The sequence below is a fragment of the Triticum aestivum genome, chromosome 7A (genome assembly GCF_018294505.1).
Source record: "Triticum aestivum cultivar Chinese Spring chromosome 7A, IWGSC CS RefSeq v2.1, whole genome shotgun sequence".
NCBI lineage: Eukaryota > Viridiplantae > Streptophyta > Magnoliopsida > Poales > Poaceae > Triticum > Triticum aestivum.
The window spans coordinates 139,096,793-139,109,257 of NC_057812.1; positions in this window are offsets into that span (position 1 = coordinate 139,096,793).

Sequence of the window (12,465 nt, forward strand, 5' to 3'; positions counted from 1 at the left end):
CATATTTGTTGTTGAACTAGCACCATGGCGCAAGTGGAAAACAGATATCAGGGATAATGCTTGACAGATTAACAAAATCTAAAGGAGAAAGAATGGAAATCCATTTTGAGGCATGTTTTAAAAGGCCACGTGATTCTATAGAGTCAGCGAAGTTAGTATCAGAGGCAGCCATTGCCGTTAGGTGTCATGCACGTATCCTCCCAACGTGGATCCAGTACTGGAATGAGAAAGACAATACCCAGTTTAACACCTTCCTTGACCATTTATCTGTAAGTAATGTTATTCATCGCAATTTGTAATATTGTCTTGCTCTCTGCCATAGTTTCTAGCTTCCTCCTAATAAGACTCGTGCTTTTTCAATGTTTTCAATAGATGAGGTTTAAGTTGGATCCCAAAGATGATGCAACAAAACAAGCATGCACTCATGTTTTTTAGTCTGCTCTGTGATAGTATCGGTACCACCTTAGAAAATCTCACTTTAAAGGCAAGGCTAACAATGAAATCGCCCAAACATCTCCAGTGGAATATATTACAGATAAAGACTAGAAAGCCCTTGTTAAACATTGGTCAGATCTAAAGTACCAGGTAGGGTATGTGTATTTGATTAGACCACATATTGAACTTGTATTTATGTATGTGCCTTACAAGTGTATCTTCTTATAGGCTAACTGTTTGAAGAACAAGACCAACCGTTCTAAAGTGAAATTCCAATAGACAACAGGATCTCATAGCTATTGCACACTGCGAGGCTCTTGTAAATAGCTGCTAGTTCCTTCTTTTTTCTATGTCAGATTATCGTATCTATATTGACTTGTTCCAAATACACAGGAAAACCCGTGCGGACCAAAAAGAACTTGAACCGAATGTAGTGCAAATCTTCAAGGATTGCCAGACCAGCAACATGAAGGGCATGAGCACACCAGTTCAGACCGCTATTGTAAGTCCTTACTCCTCCTACCTTTGAATTGATTTGTACTGTGATGTGTTTATTTAACTTCTTGGTTTGCAACCAATTTCAGTTACTCTGTTCACTTTTATACACATTTGTCTTAACGTATTATTTCACCTTACATGGTTTAAAAGAGATGAAGGATATTATTTTGGTCTTGATCTGTAATCTAGTTGTGATGTTCATGTGCGCACACAATGATACAATAGCCTGTTTGTTTTATATCTATTTTCCCATGATATGAATGATATCATACTATGTCCATCCTACTTTAAACCATGTCTCTTTATCCTTAGATGTCAACGAATGTGAGGAAATAGACAATACAGTAGGTATGCTACAAGGGCATATGTGTCGGCGTTCTGGGAACAGGGGTCCCCAGACTTGCCTGCCTGCGGCCCGCGGCGTGGCTAGGCCGGAAGGCCGTACGGCCCATCTACACCAACAAAGCATCCAAGACCCTCGCGAGGGTCCAAGCCTCCCAAGGCGGACGATGCAAGGCCTCCTCTGGGGTGGCCTAGCTAGGCAGGCTCACGAGGAGCGGAGATATCAAGGCGGGGCAAACCTCACGAGGCCCTTCTGATGTGAGCCATGATGCACGACACCAGGTGGGCGCCAGGCGGGCGCCAGCGCGTGCAGCGTCCTTGTTTCCTCTTTGGTGCTGAGGAGGACAGCGCAGGCGAAGAGTACCGAGGCATCAGGCAAAGGTTGCTATATTGGTGCAACGAGTCCAAGACCAGGAGGACGGCAAGAGGGAGGTCATCATGGAGCACAAGACGGCGTCACCACCAGAGCTTTTCGCAGGCGAAGACCACTTTTGTCAGGATAGCTTGTACTAGCTGCCCCCCTTCAAATTGGCCCGCCATTGTTGGCTCCCTTCCCGATCGATATTTGGGAAGAGGACCAGGGCCTATATAAGTAGAGCTAGTGGCCATAGTAGAGGAATCTCATCTTAGCTTGATCCAACCCGATCGAGATCCTACTCACAAGAACACCTCAACCTCGGGAGGCTGTTCTTCCCTTGTACTGTTCATCATCAGCCCTAGAGGCAATCCACCACCATCACACTGGAGTAGGGTATTACACCACAATGGTGTCCCAAACCAGTATAAACCTCATGTCTCTCTATGTTGCGGGTTCATCGAGTTCATCCGCGAGATCTTAGCGAGCTAGGGCGTAGATCGGTAGGAAGGAAAGACTTCGCGCGCACCCCAGTGTTCGTACCTTAAGGGTTTGCCGGAACCCTACATCCGACATTTGGCGCTAGGTAGGGGTGCGTCATAGCTTCGTCGTCTCCATGGCGGACGCTCGCCATGCCCGAGCTGAGCGTCGGGCTGCCCTCACGACCGGCATCGCTCAGACGGCTCCCACCGGCGGGCCACATTGCCGTTCTCCGTTCCCCGCCGCCAACGCTGCCACCGGCCCGGCGGGGAACGAGCAGTAGGCGTCCTTGATGCATCCTTCGGTGCGGCAGGACAGCTGGAGCGCCACTCCATCGGTGACCCCTGCCGGTTCTTCGTCTCACGCACACCGCGCTCCCATGGAGGCACGGGCCGCGCTCCTCGCGGTGAACGAGCTCCCGCGCTACCGCCCCATCGACGACCTCTATGAGGAGTGGTTCGACCGCGTCGCCGAGCTCGTCCGCGCTGCGGGGGGCTCTCCGGCGCCGTCCCACTCTCTGCCTCCCCCTCAACCAGCCGCGGGCGACGGGGCTCATGGTGTGCCTCCACCACCTCAGCCCCAAGACGGCGCCTTGGCACCAAGGCGCGCGGCTCCGTGACGTGATCCGCCGCGCCCGGCGCCCGCGCGCGAAGAGAGAAGCTGCCAAGAAATTCCGCGGCCGTGGGAAGCTGCACCTGCGCTCCCCGCGCGACCTTGTCAAGACCGCGCACTTCCCGCAGCGGCGCAGCACGGACCTCGTCAAGACCAAGCAACACCTCCGAAGCGGGCCCCAGCAACCACGGCTGGTTGCCGTGCCTTCACCTCCGAGCTGTGAAGCGTCGCCTAGCCGGGCAAGTTCAAGCCGGATCTGCCTCCTCGCTACGATGGTACTACTGACCCAGCGGAGTTCCTGCAGCTCTATGAGCTGAGCATCGAGGTGACCAACGGCGACGAAAAGGTCATGGCGAACTGGTTTCCCATGGCTCTCAAGGATGGAGCTCGCTCCTGACTCCTGAACCTGCAGCACGGCTCGATCTCCTCCTAGGACGAGATGCGCGACTGCTTCGTCGCCAACTTCCAGGGCACTCGCGACCGCCCACCGGCCGCGGGTGATCTACGCTGCATCAGGCAGCAACCAGGAGAGACCCTCCAGAAGTACATCCAGCGCTTCAACAACAGCCGCCTCAAGATGCCCAAGGTCACGGACGAGGCCATCATCTCCGCGTTTTGTGACGGTGTCCGCGAAGTCAAGATGAAGGAAGAGTTCGCCATCCACGAGGCGCTCTGCACATCTCAGGAGCTGTTCAACCTGGCGACCAAGTGCGCAAGAGCTGAGGAGGGGCGCCTCTCTCTCCTTGAGTTGTCAGCCGTGGAAGCGGAGGAGAAGAAGCCCAAGGCCAAGGACGTGAAGCGCAAGGAGGCAGTTGTGCTCGCAGCGGAGCCCAACATCAAGCGGGGCAGAGATCAGCCCGAGTCATCCAAGAATGGCCGACCGTTCTGCGCCTTCCACAACCTGAACACCCACAACACCAGCGACTATTAAGAGCTCAGAGCCATACGAGAAGGACGCTACGGTCGACGCCCCGAGCGCAACGACCGGGGCTACGGTCGCGGAGGAGGACATGGAGGCGGGCGCTGGGACAACCGTGGCCTGCGCCAGGAGTGGCGCGACCGGCCTCGTGAGGATCGCTGGCAGGACCAACCTCGCGAGGGCGCCTGGAAGGACCCGCCGCGTGAGGATCGCCCCCAGGGCAACGCCGGTCTTCCCCAGCTGCCTCCACCAAGAAGGAACGACGACCACCACCAGGATGAGGGGGCTGGAGGCTTCTAGGAGCCGCGTGCGATCGGCTGCATCTTGGGCGGCGCCCAAGTCCCAGCCTCTCAGCGCATCTTCAAACAGTTCCCTCAAGAGGTGAACGTGGCGCTCCCCAAGCTCGAGGCCACGCGCCTGCTCAGGTGGTCCCAAATGCGCCATCACTTTCAACTAGGCGGATAAGCTCAAGTGCGCAGCCACCGCTGGCGCCCTCCCTATGCTATGTTCCCCAGTCATCAGCAATGTGCAGGTCACCAAGAGCCTCATCGACGATGGCGCAGGGCTCAATATCCTGTCCGTTGACACGTTCGACAACCTCCGAGTGCCATATGAACAGCTCCAGCCCACCAAGCCTTTCTCAGGAGTGACCGACGGCTCCACCACAACGATAGGGCAGGTCCGCCACCTATCACCTTCGGGGAGCGCATGAACTACCACACCGAACTCATCGACTTCGACATCGTGCACATCCGTCTGCCGTACAATGCCATCCTCGGGTATCCGGCCCTGGCCAAGTTCATGGTAGTCACTCATCACGGCTACAACGTTCTCAAGATGCCAGGAAGCGAAGGAATCATCATGGTCCCGTGTGAAGAGAGGGATGCGGTGTGCTCCCTCGAGCGCACCTTTCAAGCCACAATAATCAACGACCCCGACAGCAGGTGTCGGTGTCAAAACCGGCGGATCTCGGGTAGGGGGTCCCGAACTATGCGTCAAGGCCGGATGGTAACAGGAGACAAGGGACAAGATGTTTTTTTACCCAGGTTCGGGCCCTCTCGATGGAGGTAATACCCTACTCCTTCTTGATTAATATTGATGATATGGGTAGTACAAGAGTAGATCTACCACGAGATCAAGGAGGCTAAACCCTAGAAGCTAGCCTATGGTATGATTGTTGTGTATGGAGTTGATTGCCTATGGACTACAACCCTCCGGTTTATATAGACACCGGATAGGGTTAGGGTTACATAAAGTCGTTTACAATGGTAGGAGATCTTGAATATCCTCATCGCCAAGCTTGCCTTCCACGCCAAGGAAAGTCCCATCCGAACACGGGACGAAGTCTTCAATCTTGTATCTTCATAGTCCAGGAGTCCGGCTACCCGAACACCCCCTAATCCAGGACTCCCTTAGTAGCCCATGAACCAGGCTTCAATGACAACGAGTCCGGTGCGCAAATTGTCTTCGGCATTGCAAGGCGGGTTCCTCCTCCAAGTCCTTCGTAGAAGATTGTAAACACCAAGAGTAGTGTCCGGCTCTGCAAATAAGTTTCCACATATTGCCATAGAGAGAATAATATTGACACAAATCAAATCTGCCGACGTATTCCACAGTGCGTCATCACACTACAGCCAAGTCCTTTACTCGAATCGTTTTTACTTTTCCACCTCAGCATGTTTTGCGAGGCGGTTTCCTTGGCACGTCTTGTCAAAGCGGAAATCGTGTACCCCCTTTACGGGATTCTCATCAATACGGACGTGGGTAACCCAACCGCGCCATTTATCATGGCGCTTGGGAGGCAAGCGAGTTTTACTAGGCTGGTGGGGATGCACAACCGCATCCGCCCATATAAGGGGATAAGGATCCACCCTTTTACCTATGCTTTCTTCCTCTTTTTCCTATCCATCTCCTGCGCACTCGAGCTCCAGCGCCCAAGCCCGCACTTCCCACCTCAACCTTCTCCAGCAATGTCCGGAGCGGGAGGCAAGTGGATGGTCTCCTCCGTCACGGACGGCCATGTCAAAAAGCTAAGGAAGACCGGATACTTGTCCAAAGACATCGCGCACCGGCTTCCCGAGGAGGGGCAGCTTCTCCCCACCCCAAGGCCCCATGAGAGGGTAGTATTCCTTCCCCACTTCCTCCGCGGACTGGGTTTTCCACTCCACCCATTTGTCCGGGGGCTCATGTTTTACTATGGCCTGGATTTCCACGATCTGGCCCCGAACTTCGTCCTCAACATCACGGCGTTCATCGTCGTGTGCGAGGCCTTCCTCCGCATCCGCCCCCATTTCGGCCTCTGGCTCAAGACCTTCAACATCAAGCCCAAGGTGGTGCGCGGCAGCCAGGCGAAATGCGGAGGCGCCATGGTGGGCAAGATGGCCAACGTCCTATGGCTCGAGGGCTCCTTCGTGGAGACCCTGAAGGGGTGGCAATCGTGGTGGTTTTACATCACCGATCCGCGCGATCCGAAATGGATCGCAACCCCCGAGTTCTGATCTGGACCCCCCACGCGGCTTATGTCCTGGAAAGAGACGGGCCTATCATGGGGCGATGAAAAAGAGGTGACCGGACTGCAGACATGCATCCAGTCCCTGGTGAGCAAGCCGATCAAGCTCGTCAATGTAGTCCAGGTTATGCTCGTCCGCCGGATCCTCCCGTGTCAACAACGGGGCTTTAATCTGTGGGAGTTCAACCCGGCGCAGCACCAAACCCTTAACAGGCTCTTTGACACGACGTATGAAGATGTCTGGAAGGTGCTAACCAAAGGCGCCGAGGCTCCCACATCTGCTTCCGAGGACCGCGAATACAGCTCGCAGCGTCACGCTAGCGAGGTAAGCTATTTTCACCTTTTACAGGATGTTAAGTTTTTTCATAGTTTGAGTCTATGCGGGATCTAAGCTCACTTACCTTTGACAGGCTTGGCGGGCGAAGTCCGGATCGATTAACTGTCCGGCTTCCTTGCCCGAAGACCTAGCCCCCGCTCTACTAGCGAAGCTGCTGGTTCCGGCACCTTATGTGGTGTCGGAGAAGAAGGCCAAGAAGAAGAAGGCCACGGGGACTCGAAAGAGTTCCCGGCATATGGTGGTGTCGGACTCGTCGCCCGACGAGTCCGAGACGCACTCCCCCCGTGAAGACGAGGAGGAGGAAGAAGAAACCTCTCCCCCCCAGTGGGGGGAGGAGAGAAGAGGAAGGCCGACCCAACGGGGGAGGCCGAGGGGTCTAGGAAAAGGAAGACCCCTCCGCCGGACTACGCCCCCAACGCCGAAGAGGGCAAAGAGGAGTGGCCAAACAGGGCCAAGCGACCGGTGAAATCGTAAGTTCGGATATCAGAATAACTCATGATGTTCCTTTGTTGCACAGCTTTCCCTAATGTCGAACATAATTATGCAGCCCGCCCCGGGCCGAATTCAACGAGTCGTCGAGCGGCTCCCTGGATTCATCGGACGTGAACTCAGTTCCGCCCGCTATTTCCCCCCGCACTGCGGACGACGCCGAAGTGGCGTCGCAACGAGCTCCGGCGCAGGAGAAGGTGGTCCTGGAGGAGCCGCAGGGCGACCTCCCGGACCCCAGGAGTAAAGGGGACAAGAGCCCCCAGGGCTCCAAGTCCGGCTTTGTGCCGGACACCGCGCCGGAATCTTCAACAGTTCCGGACCGCGGTAGGCGAACTCCTTCCAAGAGGAGCAAGCCTTCTGAGCCGGTGGCCTCCGTCCAACCGGAGGTGCCGGACAATCTGCTCAAGGTGCTTGACGGCGCCTCCATCGACGAGGAGCACCGTACTATTATGGAGTACGGTGATCCAGAAGGTTCAGTCCGCCAAGAGTGGACTGAGTGAAGCTTGCGCTAGCCTCCTAACGGGCTTCGAGGTAAGTAAAAATATGTAAAAATATAACCGCATAGACAGTAGCCCCTGATACTCTGTTTGGCGTTCGAAAAGAAAAGCCGAATAGAGGATCTAGTAAATTTCGCAGGAGTCTAACAATAAAGAGTCAATATGTGTGTGCAGGCTTCGCTGCTATCCACCGCCGCACTGACTGCGGAGGTGGGTGTCCTGAAATAGGACCTCAAGCGGACCGACCAAGTGCTCGGATTTGCCAAGCGGCAGCTCGAGGAAAAAGAAGGTAGGAAATACCTTACAGAAAAAGTGCCTATAGAGAGGCATGATTGCAAAAAATAACAGGATTGCACTGCTTATTATAGGGGCCACGACTGAGGTGGCGACCCTCAAGCAGGCCCTGTCCGAGGCCGAAAAGAAAACGACCGCGGAGCGCACCGAGCGAGAGAAACTTGGGGCTTAGGTCGGTGAGGTGCAGCAAGAGCCTCAGGCTCTCATGAAAAAACATGAGAGTTTGGAGCTTGAGTCAAAGACCTAAGCGTCCCAGCTCGCGGCGGCCCTTGAGAATGCCAAGTCTTCTAAGGCTGAAGCCCAAAAGGCCCTCCAAGAGTTGGAGGAGATTAAGAAGATAGCAGCGGGTAAGGCATTCTTTATGCAAAGCAGAAATATAAAAGTAAACTACTTGTTACTTACCCGAATCCGGAGTTCTCCAGGGGCATTCGCAGATCTTCCCCGCAGCGTATCCGACGCTGCCGCATTCTACCGAGCTGAAGAGGGTAGTTCGATAGAGAAGGTGTTCTGGTCTCAGTATGCTGAGGTCGGACACCCTGTGCCCTTGAGCGACCAGCTGAAACAGCTGGTCGAGCTCCACAAGGCGGCCGAACAGGCCATGAAGGGCTTCATAGTTTGGCTGTGTCCCGGAGAGGCCCTGCCTGGGAGCTACTTCGGGCTGGTGCGGCGGCTAGTGGAGGCTTGTCCAAGGCTCGAGGTCATCAAGCGCTCCGTCTGCATCGAAGGTGCCCGTCGGGCCCTTGCCCGTGCAAAGGTGCACTGGGGTAAGCTGGACGGTGAGAAGCTTGTGAAGGACGGGCCGCCGTTGGGGAAGGAGCATCGCAAGCCCGAGAACTATTACAAGGATGTTCTTGCGGGTGCCCGCCTTGTGGCGGATGAATGTACCAAGGATATAATTTTTGAATAAACTCGCTCATTTTTATCCTGTGCGCTATAAACTTGTTCATATGCCCTTAAGCAATGCTTGTTGAATTTAAAATATTATTTTCTGTGCGGCCGTTTATCAAAAAATTGAGAGATGGCCAGTCGTCGGCTTCTGCCCCCATGCCACTAGTGCTGGGGTGTTTGGGATAAACCTGAGCGCTCTTTTTCCCATAGTTGGGTCCTTCGAGGGAGGCGCTCAGCACAACGAACCAGGCAATCGGACTATAATGCTTGAACACTCTCACTTAGCCATAGAACTTTATAATTTTAAATTTCGACGAAGCCCCTAGTTCGGAAGACCGAGTTAGGGGCGCTATCCACGCCTTGGCTGGACAAATCCGGCTCCTCGCTCGAAGCGGCATAAGTCTTTAGGGACTCGAAAAAACCTCTCGAACATCGACCGGTCTCTCGCCTCATCATGACAGTAAGTTTTAGCTTCTCCACTGAGGTGCTTAACCCAGCTCAACCGGGGCACAATCGCAGTGGTTCTCCTAGTGCTACCTTAGCCGATATAGCGGAACGTAAGGCACCAAAACATAGGGGCCGGTCAAACCCAACTATTGACCCAAATCATGATTCGGAGCCGATGCATATAGTGCAATAAGTTCGGGGTGCCGCACTGTGAAAGTGTATGGACTTCTCACACCATATTAAAGAGTACTGAAGCCCCTAGCGTACTTGCTGTACTACAGTGTACGGGTGCAACATGTCATTAATGAACATATATAAAAGAGAGTAATGCAGAAAATAGGCAAAAGCTATGCATTGTTTCAAAAAAGGCTATTTATCAAAGCCGAACGATACAAATAGTGCGGTAAGCAAAAGATATAGGACTATTCAGTATGTCCTGACCGGGGGCAGGCCGCGGAATTGTATTTAAAACAGGTATACCACTCGTAACAGAGACCACCTGGGAGTTCCATAGTGTGGCATGGCTTGTCTGCCTCCCTGGATTTGCATCGTTTGTGCGGCAGTCAAATTGCCGAACAGGTCGTCCGAAGTATGGAGTCCTGAAGGTAAGAAGAAAAAATTAAAAAGAGAATCTGGCAGCCCCTAGTACGTTTTAAGCCGTATTTTGGGCGTGCCGTTATTGTGCCCCTTCCCCTGTGCCCATGGTATTTCAAGGGCGTAGTTATGTATGCGAGGTACTGGTTTCGCTATGTCGCGATAGCTGGGCTTGGGGCCGCATTGCTAAGCTTGCTCAGAGTGTGCCAGGCGGTCCTTCTGTGGGTTTCTCCGGGCGCGCTTGGCAGTGTCTGGCTTTTTAATGGCCGGACTGGAGAATTGCCTGAGAAGGCTACTTCGTACCTCCGATGCGAGAGCCGCCGTATGCTCCTCCGTATGGAGGGAGCATTCGGTGTTTCTGTTGACCGTAATTACTCCTCGAGGGCCTAGCATCTTGAGCTTGAGATATGCGTAGTGCGGCACCGCATTGAACTTTTCAAATGCGGTTCGTCCGAGCAGGGCGTGATAGCCACTGCGAAACGGGACTATATCGAAGATTAACTCTTCGCTTCGGAAATTGTCCGGGGATCCGAAGACAATGTCAAGTGTTACTGAGCCTATACAGTTGGCTTCTACACCTAGTATAACGCCTTTAAAGGTCGTTCCTGTGGGCTTAATCCTTGAGGGATCTATGCCCATTTTCCGCACTATATCCTGATAAAGCGGGTTCAGGCTACTGCCGCCGTCCATGAGGACTCTTGTGAGATGAAATCCGTCGATGATTGGGTCGATAGACAATGCGGCGAAGCCGCCATGACGGATGCTAGTGGGATGGTCCCTTCGATCAAAAGTGATCGGGCAGGAGGACCATGGGTTGAACTTTGGGGCGACTGGCTCTATCGCGTATACGTCCCGTAGCGCACGCTTCTGCTCCCGCTTGGGAATGTGGGTTGCGTATATCATGTTCACCGCCCGCACTTGTGGGGGAAAGCCCTTCTGTCCATTGTTGTTCGGCGGCTTGGGCTCCTCGTCGTCGCTGTGCAGCCCCTTGTCTCTGTTTTTGGCCCTTAACTTGCCTGCCTGCTTGAACACCCAACAATCCCTGTTAGTGTGATTGGCTGGCCTTTCGGGGGTGCCATGTATCTGGCACAAGCGATCGAGTATTTGGTCCAAACTGGACGGGCCCTGAGTATTCTTTTTAAATGGATTTTTCCACTGACCGGATTTATAGCCTTTGAATCCAGCATTGACTGCCGTGTCTTCATTGCTGTCGCTGTTAACGCGGCGTTTTTGCTTATTTCGACGTGTCCTGCCACTTTTGTCCTTGGTATCCGAATTACCAGGGTTCTTTGATAAGTTGTTACTGCGAGCTAGCCAGTTGTCTTCTCCCGCGCAAAAGCGGGTCATGAGTGTCGTGAGGACTGTCATGGATTTCGGCTTTTCCTGTCCCAGGTGCCGGGCAAGCCACTCGTCGCGGATGTTATGCTTGAAGGCTGCTAGGGCCTCTGCGTCCGGACAGCCGACTATTTGGTTTTTCTTTGTTAGGAACCGTGTACAGAATTGTCTGGACAATTCCTCTGGCTGCTGAATTATGTGGCTTAAGTCGTCGGCATCCGGCGGTCGCACGTAAGTGCCCTGGAAGTTGTCGAGGAATGCGGCTTCCAGGTCCTCCCACGAACCGATTGAGTTTGCTGGCAAGCTGTTAAGCCAATGTTGGGCCGGTCCTTTAAGTTTGAGCGGAAGGTATTTGATGGCGTGTAGATCATCGCCGCGTGCCATGTGGATGTGAAGGAGATAATCCTCGATCCATACCGCCGGGTCTGTTGTGCCATCGTATGATTCGATGTTTACGGGTTTGAAACCCTCTGGGATTTTATGATCCATTACTTCATTCGTGAAGCATAGCGGGTGCGCGGCGCCTCTGTACTGGGCTATATCACGACGTAGCTCGGAAGCGCTATGTCTGTTGTGTTCGGCCCGGCCGAATTTGTTGTATCCGGAGTGAAGATCATTGTCACATGCCGTAGGGCGCCTGCGCGATCTGTAGATCGATCTTGTTTGTCTTGCCTTATCCTCCAGTATGTCTCGCAGGTCGGGCGCATTTTCCCGTGCCTTAGTTGAGCGGCGTCGCGGCATGGCTTGCATGGAGGGCCGAGGGGCCTCTCTGTCGCGGCCGCGAGGTGGCCGGTCTGCCATGTCATGCGCTGGTGATGTAGGTGCTTCCTCCTCTGATCGGGGTAGCGGCCTGCGCTTCGGGTAACTCTTGGAGGGGCGTTCGGGTTCATACTCTTCGGCCGTAAGGACTTCAGTCCATCTGTCAACTAGCAAATCTTGGGCAGCTTTAAGTTGTTGCTGCTTTTTCTTGAGGCTGCTTGCCATGGCTAAAAGCCTGCGTATAAAACGCTCTTGTTCGGCGGGGTCTGATGGTATGACGAATTTGTCGTCATCGAGGCTTGCCTCGTCTTCGAAGGGAGGCGTATAGTTATCATCCTCGACCTCTCGGTCTGCCACTCTCTCATGAGGGCTGGCTTCTCCATCTTCCTGTGCCGAATCTTGCTGAGGTGGGTGTTCTTCGGCGTTATCCGGGGTAGTATTATCTCCCGTGCCGGAATCACTGTTTTTGCTTTGGCGGGATTTAGAGCGGCGCCGTTGACGCCGGTGCTTTGGCTGTTTCTTGGGGGCGTCATCCCCCACTGTTCCATCGCCATCTCCATCTTTTGGAGTATCCACCATATATATGTCATATGACGAGGTGGCCTTCCAGTGCCCTACAGGTGCTGGTTCCTGTTCGTCTCCTACATCGTCGTCCATGCCGTCGATATCTTTAGA